Source organism: Tiliqua scincoides, chromosome 6, assembly GCF_035046505.1.
Source record: "Tiliqua scincoides isolate rTilSci1 chromosome 6, rTilSci1.hap2, whole genome shotgun sequence".
In the NCBI taxonomy this organism is placed as follows: Eukaryota; Metazoa; Chordata; class Lepidosauria; order Squamata; family Scincidae; genus Tiliqua; species Tiliqua scincoides.
Genome location: NC_089826.1, coordinates 60,956,684 through 60,966,934, shown reverse-complemented (window position 1 = coordinate 60,966,934; position 10,251 = coordinate 60,956,684).

Sequence of the window (10,251 nt, the reverse complement as noted above, 5' to 3'; positions counted from 1 at the left end):
TTTTGCTACTCCCTTGCACCTGACATTCGGAGGAAACCTACTTCTAAAACCAGGAGATTGCACATATCTATCATGGCTTGTCACCTGTCATGGGCTTTTCTTCTATAAATCTATCCAATCCCCTTTTAAAAGGCATCTAGGCAAGACACCATCACACACCCCGTAGCAAGGAGTTTCACAGATTAATTATGTGCAGGGTAAAGAAATACTTTCTTTTGTCTGTTCTAACTCTCCTGACAATTTTTGTGGATGTCCCCTGGTTCTGGTGATTTATGAGAGGAAATGAACTTCCCTCTATCCACCCCCTACATAATTTTGTATGTCTCAGTCATATCTTCCCTCCGGTGCCTTTTTGTCGAGACTGAAGAGCCCCCAAACGCGGCAACCTTTTCTCACAAGGGAGGTGCCCCAGCACAGTAATAATTTTGGCTGCTGTATTCTGTACCTTTTCCAGTTCCACTATGTCCTTTTTGAGATGTGGCATTCAGAACTGTATGCAATACTCCAGACGTGGTCTTACTATCAATTTGTACAACAGCATAATATTAACTATTTGATTCTCAATCCTTTTTTAATGATTCCCAAGTATGGAATTAGCCTTTTTCACTGCCACCACACACTGGGTCAAAATGTTCATCGAGCTGTCCATCAGCACCCCAAGACCTCTCTCCTGATCTGTCACAGACAGCTCAGAATCCATTGCCCAGTGGCATTGCTAGGGGGGCGTACTGGGTGATGTGCATGGGTTTGTGGGACTCCACTACTGGCCAAAATTTTTTTAACTTGGTATTTTTGAATAATACCATCAGTTCTACATCAAAGTGTGATTTCATGTAGAATGAAATCAAACCACATTGAAATACCTATCAAAAGTTATAGCCAAAAAACCACCAGGGGTGGGGCAATGGTACATTACCATGCTCACCGTCCAGGGCATTGCCGCACCCTGGGCATAGGAGGAGGTTCATTATGAGGTTTATGCGCTGGCCTCCCGCACCAGGTAATGCAAACCCTAGTGATGCCACTGCATGAGCCTGCATATGAAGTTTTGATTTATTTTGCCCCAATGTGCATTACTTTACACTTACTTATATTGAAATGCATCTGTCATTTTGCTGTTCATTCACCTAGTCTGGAGAGATCTTTCTGGAGCTCTTCACAATCCCTTCTGGTCTTCACCACCTGGAAAAGTTTAGTGTTGTCTTCAAACTTGGCCACCTCATTGCTTATCCCTGCCTCCAGGTCATTTAGGAACAAGTTGAAAAGCACTGGTCCCAGAACAGACCATTGGAGCACACTGCTTTTTATCTCTCTTCATTGTGATCTATTTCTTGGTCTTCAACCAGCTCCAAACCCTCAAGAGGGCAGGTCCTTTTATTCCCTGACTGTGGACCAGAAAATCTCCCACACAGAAAATTGCCTGATGTCTTCTGTCATGAAGACAGATGCAAAGAACTCATTTAATTTCTCTGCAATCTTCAAATCCCTTTCCTTCCCTCACCATGCAGCAGGCCAACTCCTCCTCTGGCAGGTTTCCTGCTTCTAACTTATTACAGCCGCAAAGTCTTTATTGGCATCCTGTATCATTTCCTCATTAGGGTAAGACTTCCATTTATGGAAGGAAGCTTCCTTAACCTTCACAGTCTCTCTGACTCTGCTCATTATCCATGTTGGTACCCTCCTGGACTTAGACAAGCCCTTCTTCCTTCTGCTGGGCCTCTGTTATTTTAAACAGCCACCATGCACTCTGGAGAGACTGGACACTTTTTAACCTTCCCTTCTGATTTCCTTCTAACTAGCCTTCTCATACTGTATTCAGCCATGGCTTTGCTCTCACACCTCACTGGACACTGGCAGGTTGTGTTGCTGGTAGAGTTGCCTGAAGGCTTGCATAAAACAAGCCTTATGCCTGGGAATGCTGTAAATTTATGCTTGGAGATGCCTCCGTATGCCTGGAGATGTTCCTGTAAGTTGATGCTCTTTAGTTTTAAACAAATAAGGCTATTTTATGACAACCTTGGAGGGGATTTTTCTTCCTCTGAATCCAAAAAGAACTCCCAGCGCATGGCCAGAACACATCCCCAACCAGGTTCTAACCACCACAGGTTCTGGTGGACTCCATGAATAGCTGCTCTAAGGCCCAGTCATGTAGCACATCAAGGAATCCAGTCTTTTTCATGACTTGAGCATGAATTGACTCAGTCAATACAAGGATAATTGAAGTCCCCATAATGATAATCCTGTCAATCTTTGATGCCTCCCTGCTTTATTTCCTCATTTCAAGGTCCCCATGAGGTTTTTGGTCCAGAGGATGATAGCAGGCCCCCACTATCACATCACTCATTGGGTCTGGTAATTTAACCCACAGTTCTGCTATGATGGTCAGACCTACCTTCAATCCGAGGACACACACGTAACTTATGCCCAAGAGGCATAGTCGTACATATGACACTCATTGCAAAACACTGGGCAGCCCCCACCCTGCTGCTGATTCTGACTGCATAGCTTTGTTTGTTGTGGTAGTTTGATGCCCCTCTTCTCAAGGGAAGTGAAGGGCAGTGTTTGGGGCCCTAACTTCCTCACCCACCTGCTAAACTCACACAGGCAATTAACTTACTATGTCGTACCTTGGCACTCCATTCCAGGAGGCCACTCACTGCTCATGAAGATCCCACGCCAGCAGAACCTAGTTTTATACTCTTACTAGCTCCTCCCCCTGCCCTTTTGACTGATTGAAAAGGGCTGGCCTCCAAGGTCCTTATCCTCAAGGATCTGCAAGAATGGAAATTTCCCTGCAAGGAATGGAAAATTTCCCTACAGAATGGAAATTTCCCTGCAAGGAATGGAATGAAAATTCACCCCTCCTTACTTAGGGCCCCTTAGTGCCCAATCCTATCCAACTTTCTAGTACTGATGCACTCGTGCCAATGGGGTATGTGCTGCATCCTGCAGTGTGGGGGCAGTCACAAAGGCCTCCTTAAGGTAAAGGAATATTAGATACCTTACTTCAGAGCCGCACTGTGCCTGTATTAGTGCTGAAAAGTTGGATAGGATTGGGCCCTTAGAGTGTAATCTTATGCACACATACTCCCAAGTATAAGCCATGCCAAACTCAGGGCCCAATCCTATCCAACTTTCTCACCCTGGTGTAGTCATGCCAATGAGGAGTGGGCTGCATCTTATGGTGGGAGGGTAGTTATGGAGGTCTCCACAAAGTAAGGGAACATTTGTTTCCTTGCCTTGGGGCTGCACTGCAGCTGCACCGACACTGGAAAATTGGATAGGATTGGGCCCTCAGTAGGAATTACTTCTGAGTAAATACGTATAGGATTACACTAATAAGTAACATTTAATCTGGAGTAAATTCCTCTGGGCACCATCCATTGCAGTTAAGCATGTTTAGCTGCCTTGGGTGCTCACAATTTTGGGGAATGGTGAGATAGAAATAAATAAATAAATAAATAAATAAATCTAGTTGATTTAAAAGGAAGAGTTAAGCAATTTTTGTTTTGAGTAATTATGCTTAAGCTTGCCCAGCAATTGCTTTAGAATGCTTTGATTGGGTCTTGTGAACTAGCTTCTCTATAGACTACTTCCAAGACAACCATGTGTAAAGCCTGAATCACTGCTATATAGATACGATTAATAGTTTGGTTGAAACATGAAGTATATCAATGAAATGTACTGAAATAAATTCAGATGTAACCAGCAATGGAATTGGAATTTCCCTTATGTAACAAATCAGTTTTAACACTAGCAGCCCAATCCTCTGCTTAGCTACTCAGAAGTAAGTCCCACTATAGTTAATGAGGCTTACTTCCAGGTAAATGTGTGTAGAACTGCAGCCCAAGGTTGATTTGGGAGTAATTTCCATGAAGCACAAACTTTTGAGTAAACAAGCATAGAATTGTGCTTTACAACCTATTTCTTAAATATATGCCTAGATTTTGCTGTACCTACTCCCCTACTACCTTTTCTAATCCATCTATTTCCTCTGAAGAATGCATGCAATGGAATAGCATTTTTGTATGTCTGTTTAAGTTACGCAGCTAACCTTAATAACTGTTGATCACTCATATTAGATGACTTGACGCAGTTAAGAAAAGTTGGTCATGCAGCATATTCCAGATTATCCTTCTTTTGGTTTCAGTTGACATCTTTCCACGTAACCCCCAAATAAAGTACGTTCATTACCTGCAGTTGTCACACTGGTCGTAACTTTTCTGCCTGAATGGATAGAATAGTCTGTGCAGTGGCTCGTGCCACTGTGGAGGAAAGTTTGCACTGTCAATATTGGAGAGAGTGTCCTGCTTAACCAAATTCCACTGGCACAAAGTTTTCTCCTTTTAAAAAAAACAACAACAAGAAATCAAAATCTGTTACCTAGTTTATGTCAGTCCAGCCCTCTGCTGCTTCTGATGGGAATTGCATAACCCAGAACAGAGAAAAATCAAAGTATGTTCCACTCACTCAGGTACAAACCATGTACAAGCACCTACCCAGAGGGAATCTGTCCAGTTCTTTTCCATTTGGTTCATGTTTGCCTCAAGAACGATTGAAAACTACTTGGGCTCTATTCTGATGTACAACTGGTGAAGCACACCTTGTTCTGGTAAGAAGGACTATCAGCTTTTACTACTAGAATGGCCTTGACACACTCTAGTACTGGCACATATTTTTGTTGCCAGTTTACGACTGGTTCCTAAGTTACCTTTCCAACATGACAGCTGCAGATGAGACAACTAAGTTGTTTGTATAAGGAAGCAGATTTGGGCCATTTTGGATTGTGTTAAGGCAACAACCTTAATATAGGTTGCATGTTACCCAATCCTTGCATGTCTACTCAGAAGTAAGTCCCATTACTTGGTCGCCTTGCTGGATGACCTACGCCGGGGACTGGACAGGGGGAGTGCGTCCCTGTTGGTCCTGCTGGATCTCTCAGCGGCTTTCGATACCATCGACCATGGTATCCTTCTGGGCCGATTGGCCAAGTTGGGAGTTGGAGGCACTGTTTTGCGGTGGTTCCACTCCTACTTGGAGGATTGGTCCCAGACGGTGGTGCTGGGGGATGCCTGTTCGACACCCTGCCCTTGAGGTGCGGGATGCCACAGGGTTCAATTCTGTCCCCCATGCTATTTAACATCTACATGAAACCACTGGGAGAGGTCATCTGGGGGTTTGGACTGGGGTGACATCAATATGCTGATGACACCCAGCTCTATCTCTCTTTCCTCCAGACTCCAGGGTGGCAGTTGAGGTCCTGGAGGGCTGTCTGGAGGCAGTGAGGATCTGGATGGGGGCTGACAAGCTGAAATTAAATCCGGATAAGATGGATGCTCTCCTGGTTCGGAAATCCTCGATGCAGGTGCTGGAGTATCGGCTTGCACTGAATGGGGGTTGCGCTCCCCCTGAAGGAGCAGGTCCACAGCTTGGGCGTCCACCTGGACTCGCAGCTGCTCCTGGATTCCCAGGTGGCAGCTGTGACTAGGGGGGCCTTCGCTCAGCTTCGGCTGGTGCGCCAGCTGCGGCCGTACTTGGATCGTGCAGACCTGGCCACGGTGATCCATGCCACGGTGACATCGGGGCTAGATTATTGTAACATGCTCTGTGTGGGGCTGCCCTTGAAGACGGTTCAGAAACTGCAACTAGTGCAGAATGTGGTGGCCCGTGTAGTTACTGGAGGTAGGCGGTTTGATTCTCTTAGTCCACTTCTCCAGCAGCAGCACTGGCTGCCCATTCGTTTCCGGGCCCAATTCAAGGTGCTGGTTTTGACCTTTAAAGCCCTATACTGCTCTGGGCCATGGTATTTTAGAGATCACCTATTCCCGTACAATCCGGCTTGTCCTCTTAGGTCATCAGAGAAGGCCTTTTTACAAGTGCCGCCACCTAGGGAGGTACATGGGGTGGTGGCAAGAAATAGGGCCTTCTCAGTAGTGGCACCAACGCTATGGAATTCCCTTCCCCTTGACTTAAGAACTGCTCCCTCTCTTGAAACTTTATTGCGAGGCCTGAAGACCCTTCCGTTTAGACAAGCCTTCTGAGTTCCTGGCCTTTTTAACATCTTTTAATATCTGTTTTAACAGCTGGTTACAGGCCTGATCCTTTTATAATTTGCTGCGCTATGCTCTTTTACCTGACTACTTTTTTATCTGACTACTGTTTTTATGATATGTCGTTAATATGTTTTTATCTGTTTTTAAATTATGTTTTTTAATTTGTTTTAACCTTTGTTGTAAGCCACCTTGAGTCCCTCAGGGGAGAAAGGCGGGGTAAAAATAAGTCATTATAGTCAATGGGGCTTACTCCCAGGAGAGTGTGGATAGGATTGTAGCCTTAATTCTAAGAGCAGAGAAAAGGACTTTGCTAAATGTATGAAGCTGCCCTGGACTGAATCAGACCGCCTCCAACTCAGTGCTGTCTGCATTGATTGATAGTAGCTCTTTGGGTTTAGGAAGGGAACTCTCCCAGCCCTACCTAGAAATACTAGGGACTAACCTAAGAATTTCTGTGTGTAGGTTTGCCAACCTTCCAGGACAGGCCTGGAATTTCAAGGAATCAGCATAAATCTCCAGCAAACTGCAGCAAGCAATCCTGGGTATTTTAATAGGGTCTTCTTGGCTAAATGACATTACATTATGGAAAAGATAGCTCCAGGCACTGTTGGCAACCCTATCCATATGCCAAGTACAATGGGCCCTCCTTATCTGCGGGCACAGCATATTTGAGCATCTGTGGATGTCGAGCCCACACCTCAGAGACCCTCGGGAGTGCCACCCAGATGCAACCAGAAGCCAGTTCTGGTTCATGCCAGCAATTTCCAGTCAAATTAGGGAGGTGTACTAAGGTGCAGGAAGGTTGCGTGGAGCCTCCTTATGCCCTAGAACAGGGGTGCCCAAACCTCGGCCCTGGGGCCACTTGCAGCCCTCGAGGCCTCTCAATGCGGCCCTCAGGGAGCCCCCAGTCTCCAATGAGCCTCTGGCCCTCTGGAGATTTGTTGGAGCCCACTCTGGCCTTATGCAACTGATCTCAGCGTGAGGGCAACTGACCTCTTATGTGACCTATGGGATGAGGGCTACCTCTACTGCTTGCTGTTTCACATCTGTGATGCAGTAGTGGCAGCAAAGGAAAGGCCAGCCTTGCTTTGTGCAAGGCCTTTTATAGGCCTTGAGCTATCACAAGACCTTCATTCATTCATATAAGTTCATCTTTAATATATTCATTTATGTAAACTTATGTAAATTTATTCAAATTTTAAATGTGAATTAATTCTTTCCCCCCCCCAGCCCCTGACACAGTGTCAGAGAGATGATGTGGCCCTCCTGCCAAAAACTTTGGACACCCCTGCCCTAGAACACCTCCCAGACACAACCAGAAGTCACCAACATGAACCGGAAGTTGCTTCTGGTCAAATCCAGTAGGCCTTCTGAGGAGGCAGGGAGGCTAAAGCAACTTCTGGAGGCCCTGGCACAGGCTTCAGGTAAGTTATTGTGTCACCGTGACCCTATTGTGTCACCATGACCCTGGCCCCCCAAGGAACTGGACTTTGCACAGAATGGCAGGGATGTGCCAGGGTCATTTTGCCCAAGTTTTGAGTCGAGATTCGAGTCAGCGATCCAGTGACACCATGTCTCGACTCATCTATGAGTCGTATTGCACGTTTGTCACTACTTGCATTGAGCCACTTACTGAGTCATTTTGACTTGAGTCTGAATGATTCTGAGAAACAAATCAAGTTGCAGAAGCAGCAAAAAAAAAAAAAAAAAAAAAGAATGGCTGCATCAGCACTGGAAGTTTGGATAGGTTTGGCCCCTGCGTCACAAAGACTCTTTCCTTCTCTGGCCTTTCCCCAACCATCAGACCACCACTACTCTTAGCACTGACCTCCTTAAGCCTGAAGCTGCTATTATTAAATGCCACGTCTGAGAATAACAACATCAGTCTGACCAAGGATTTGATTCTGGAGGAAGGCACTGACCTGGCTTGCATTATGGAGATCTGGTAGGATGAGGCGACAGAATTCACCTCTCGCAACTTTATTCACCGGGCTTCCATGTGCTGAAGCAGCCATGGCTGCATGGGAAGGAAGGTGAGGTTATAACAGTAAATTGTGAAGTTATTTTCTTTACCATCTACCTGGTCTAGGGGTTTGCTGGGTTTGTGTGCCTTTGCACCATGCTGACTGAGCAAGGCAGGACTGGAATAATGTGTTGTATCACTTGCCTTGCTGACCAACAGTGCCCCTGCCTGACCTGGCCAGGGTGGTCTCAGTCATGGCATTGGAGTGCTCCTGGTTGTTGGTGCTGAGGGACTTCAATAGTAATATATTTTTGTATTTATTGTTTATGTCAGCAATTTTCAATCTTTTTCATCTCATGGCACAACAGGAAGACGTTAAAATTGTCAAGACACACCATTAGTTTTTTGACAATTGACAAAGCACACTGCTCTGCCGGCCAGGGGCTAACATCTCCCAATGGCCCTACTACTATTCAGAGCCCACCTGATAAACACAGACTGTAAGGCTTCCTTCTTCAGGAGAGAAGGTTTAGGACAAAGGACAATAGAATCAGGTTCTGGGAGCAGTGGACAACAGAATACATATGGATTCTCTTTCTATGATGGTTAAAAGAAGAAATTTCAGATCAAGCATTACACAGGCCTACAAAATTGAGGGTCAGAAAAGTTTTTCCCAAACTTTATGGTAGTTTGATATGAATTTGGGGTGCCGATTCCAAAAATGGCATCCGTTTTGCCCTATCACGTCTAGTTTTGGGGATATAGTATAGCCTCTTCAGTGAATGGTTCTAGCAGCTTCCTCATGAGGAAGCCATGGTGTAGGCTTCCTCATGAGGAAGCTGCTAGAGCCATTCACTGAAGAGGCTATACTATATCTCCAAAACTAGACGTGATAGGGCAAAACGGATGCCATTTTTGGAATCGGCACCCCAAATATACCAGAAATTGGTGTAATGTTTAAGGAAGCAAAATGTGTGTTGGACTGTGTTATTAATAATTAAGTGGAAACCTCACTTAATTATTAATAATTCTCTCTTTATTTGTATGCCTTACTGTGTAGTGACATCGCGGAAGATATTACCAAGGAGATAGGGTGTGGTGTCCACAGTGCTCTAAGTAAATGCAGGATTAAAGCCCAGGTGGTAGCTGGAGGTGTGCTGCACAGCTGCAGCCACTAGAGGCTAAAGTGAACCTGGGAGCATATAAATAGCACCTGGAGGAACTAGCAGTATGGGTTGCAGGAAGGGAGAATGACTGGGCTTATGGACTTTGGAATCTGACCTTGGACTGGGACTTGGCATATTGACTTTGGAATTTGACTTGGATACCCTGACTGATTTGACTGACTTAACTGGAACCTGACCTTGGATTGTAACTTGGCTTATTGGCTCTAGACTCTGATTTGAAAACTCTCATTGATTGGACTGGTTCACTTGGAATCTGTGGACTGGAACTGGACTCTGACTTTTGCTTGCTGCACTGGTGAGTTTCAGAAGGGAAACTAATCAGCCTTAAGCTGGCATGAGGCCCAATGGATTGGGATTTGGCAGAACATACTGCCAGAACTAAATCTACCCACAGCATGTGGGTAGACTGTCTAGAATTTGCAAGGTTTTAGACAGACAAGTGTATAATTGGTTTTTGTTATATTTAGAATAAGAATGTTTAAGGTTAATTATTAATTGTGCAATGATATGATACAGATGTGGTCTGTATGCATGAAATTTGCCTTTTTATTCACTTTTGTAATAAATTTTAAAAAAATTTAAAGACAACTTGACTTTCTGATTGAATAAATACAAAATAAGGCAATAAAAACACAACAAAACACATTGTGAATAACATTGTGTCCAAGTATAACAAGGCTGCAACTACACTTACTAGAAAATAGGCTGACTGGAACTTGAGTCAACACAATCAAGATTGCAGTGATTATTACAAAACATTGTCAGCAAATCTGTTGAAAAATAATTATCCTGACATCAAAATGTTTTATTTTCAGCTCAATCATAACGAATTTTCCACTGCCAATGCAGCTGTGCCAACAGGGCACACACTGCAATCTGTGGTGCTGGGGGCAGTCATGAAGGCCTTCTCATGGTAAGGGAATCAACATTCCCTTACTTCAGGGCTATATGGCACTGAAAAGTTGGTTCAGATTGGGCTGAAAGACTGCAGTACTATATATACTGTCCTGGAAGTAAGGCCATTCAACACGATGGGACTTATTTCTGA